A 3,556-nucleotide genomic window follows, 5' to 3' on the forward strand; every position below is an offset into this window, starting at 1 on the left:
CCAGAACATCGTCAGGTCTGACCCAAACTGAAATAAATAAATAAATAAGAATGCGTATTTTTTTTTTTTCTACTCCTTTTCACAAGTCATTAAAAATCCCGGGGGCCAGAGCAACAGCAGGAGCGTGCGTCTGGGGGTGGGGGTGGGGGTGGTAAAGCTCAGCACGAGGCGCACCCGGGTTCTATTTTCAGCATCCCGAATGGTCCCCCACCCCCCCAAGCCTCCCATCACCGCCAGGATTGGATTCCTAAGTGCAGACCTAGGGGTAATCCCTGAGTGTCACTGGGTGTGACCTCAAAAGCCAAAAAAAAAAAAAATCCCCTTTCCATTTAAAATTAAACCCCCACCCCCACCCCCAGACGCACTATTCTCAACTGTGCTCTAAAAATCGGCTTAACTGGCTGCGTCAAGGGGGCGGGGCGGCGCAGGCGCGCAGGGCCCCGGCCTGCCAGGCTATAAAGCCGAGCAGCAGGGCCCTGGGGTGGCGGTTGAGCCAGAGAGAGCAGGCCGGAGCACTGGGGCCTGAGCATCCGGACCGGAGGAAGATCCAGGCCGCAGCAGAACCCCCCGAGCGCCCACCCGCGGGCCCTGGCGGCCCCAGCCGTCGTTCGACTTGCCCACCCCCGGCTGCCTGCCACCCCATGGCCACCATGAACCTGGGGGTCCCAGGAGAGGCCGGGCCCCCCGGCCAGCTGCTCTACGCCAACTTCCACTGGGATGCGGCCGCCGCCGCTGCGGAGAAGAGATCGGAGGAGCCCCAGTCGCCTGCGGCTAAGTGGTCCCTGGTGGCGGGCAGGACGTCGGGCTATTCCATCTTCTCCCTGTCCTCCGTGGACGAGCTGGAAGTGTTCCACGAGTGCCCCGACCTCCAAGACGTGTGCATCGTCGAGACGCTCTTCTCGGGCCTGAGGAGCGTCGTGGCCCTGGTGAGCCTCAAGGCGCCGCGGAAGCTCAGCATCTGCCACATCAAGCGCAACCTCGAGTTCTGCTGCTTCCACTTCTCGAACAACATCGTGGCCGTGAAGGCCAATCAGCAGCGGCTGCTCGTGTGCCTGGAAGAATGCCTCTTCCTCTACAACCTGCGCGACCTGAAGTTACTGCACGTGATCAAGGAGACGCCCCCCAACCCGGCGGGCGTGTGCGCGCTGTCGGCGAGCAGCAGTTCCCTGGCCTACCTGGGCAGTGCCAGCTTTGGCAACGTCCAGGTCTTCGATACCACGCACCTGCAGGCCTCCAGCACCATCCTGGCGCACGACAGCCCCCTGGCCGCGCTGGCCTTCGACCCCAGCGGCACCAAGCTGGCCACCGCCTCCGAAAAGGGGACGGTCATCAGGGTGTTTTCCGTCCCCGAGGGGCAGAAACTGCACGAGTTCCGGAGAGGCCTCAAGCGGTGCGTCAGCATCTACTCGCTGGCCTTCAGCGTGGACGGCACGTTCCTGTCGGCGTGCAGCAACACCGAGACGGTGCACGTCTTCAAACTCCTGACCGAGGAGGAGAAGCTCCAGGAGGAGCCCACCACCTGGCTCGGCTACTTCGGGAAAGCCCTCCTGGCGTCCAGCCTCTACTTGCCCTCCCAGGTGACCGAAGTCTTCACCCAGGGGAGGGCCTTTGCCACCGTCCGCCTGCCCTGTGGCGGCCGTAAAACTGTCTGCTCGGTGGCCACCATCCAAAAGATGCCCCGGTTACTGGTGGCTTCTTCCGACGGGTATTTATACATTTACAACCTGGACCCCCAGGAAGGAGGCGAATGCACCCTGGTGAAACAGCACAAGCTGGATGGTCAGTGTGGAGATAACCAGTGAGATCTTGGGGCCCGGTTCCGCCTGATTGTCCCACAGTGACTTAGACCTACCACACAGCTGTCACCAAAGGTATTCACTTGGCTTTGTAAGGGCAGCTGAGCGAAGTGGGGGGCCTCCTGGGATTGGGGGGACACTATTAATGGCCTGGGTGATTTTTTTCCCCTGACCTTTACCTATGAACTTTGCTCCCCGAAGCAGAGAACTGGAATTTGGCACTGGACTTTGGTAGACTTTTAGAAAACTTTGATCCGTTGCAGTACTGGATAGCAGACTGGTCAGATTTCTTACCATTGAGAAATCTCTTGTTTGAATTTAGTGATCTTCAATCCTGTATGAATTTTGGCTTTTTCTTCTTTTTCGTCCCTCCTCCCCCTCCCCATGAGCAGTTTTCATGATATGATACAAATAAAAGTGACTTACAAAGAATAAAATAAATTGCTTAGGGTTGAGAAGACTCCTGGCCGTGCATTTATTTATCTGCTAGCCTGCAGAGGAGGGAGAAGCGACTTTCAAAGTCTCTGCACCTGGGAAAATCAGCGCTCTGGGTACTTCTAGGGATGGATGCGTCACCAAACAGCCTAAAACTGTTTATAACGGAGGGAAGCACAGTGTTAGAAATTTCCATCTACAATGATGGGGTGAAGGGCCAGGGTACTAAGGAGAGGGAGTCTCCACTTAGAGGGTTTGTTTAGGGAGCAGTAATCCGCTTCCTTGTAGGTAGGGTGGGGGGGAACCCCAATTTAGGAAGTGGTGATCATTTTGAATAGGGGGAAGGATAAAGGATTAGGGAGTGGTAGTTTCTTCTGTTTGGGAAGGGACAATGGCTTCTCTTTAATTTAAGGGCCCTTCATTGTTCTCTGCTCAATAATCTGCATGCCATAGCTGGCTGCAGAGACTGACACTGAGAATTGCGGGCTGGTCTTATTTGATCACCTTCAATAAAAGTCTGGCATTTGTTTCTGAGAATTTATAGCAGGGAGAATGCTGAAGTAGAGTCATTGGAGGTGTCATCTTGTCCCCCCCCCACACTTCCTCTGAAGGTCAAAGAGCACCAGCCCTCACCTCCCTCCACTTGTCAAGGATGGGGGGGACTTTTCTAGCCCTTGAGGAGGTGATGGTGGCCTTAGTCATATTCCCCGTTGTATTTTATTAAATTTTTTTTCAGACTGGCTATTAGAAGTTACTGCTCCATGGAAATGTTGGTGTGTTTCTCAAATTTTATTTTATAGGATATAAAAAGGGGAAGCTCTTAAATAAATAAAATTATGAAAAAAAAAGGTGGAGTTCATGCCCAATTCAATCAGCTAATCAGTGGTTGAATAAATAGCAGTATTCCAACATTAAAAAAAAAGAAGAAAGGGAAGCTCTTTAAAATTATTTTTATATCGATGATATCCTTAGTCATATTTCCCATTATTATTTAGTTATTTTCAAATTGGATTATTTGGGGGAATTATTGCTCTGTGGAATGTTTGGTGTTTCTCATTTTGTTTTCTATATGGATATAGGGAAAAGGGGAATTTTTTATAATTTTTTCCTTACGATTATTAAAGATTTTACCTTTTGATAAACCTAGAATTATCAGAGCAAAGGAAAGTGCTTCCTGGACCAAGGATGGATGTCTCCTGTATGATACTCTCTACATTGGGGGGGAAAAAAAATACTAGTGGAAAAGTTTTTTCATTTTTAAATTATTAAGTCTTTAGAAAATATTGTTTTTAGGTTCAAAGAGATTGCTCAATGGGCAGAATGCA

At 51.4% G+C, this 3,556-nt stretch overlaps 1 pseudogene; it reads left to right on the forward strand.

Annotated features, from left to right (window-relative positions):
* The first annotated feature begins 650 nt into the window (after positions 1-650).
* On the forward strand, positions 651-1,891 carry LOC130028181 (WD repeat domain phosphoinositide-interacting protein 2-like; annotated as a pseudogene).
* The last annotated feature ends 1,665 nt before the right edge of the window (positions 1,892-3,556 follow it).

This window comes from Sorex fumeus, unplaced genomic scaffold, assembly GCF_029834395.1.
Source record: "Sorex fumeus unplaced genomic scaffold, SorFum_2.1 ptg000039l, whole genome shotgun sequence".
In the NCBI taxonomy this organism is placed as follows: domain Eukaryota; kingdom Metazoa; phylum Chordata; class Mammalia; order Eulipotyphla; family Soricidae; genus Sorex; species Sorex fumeus.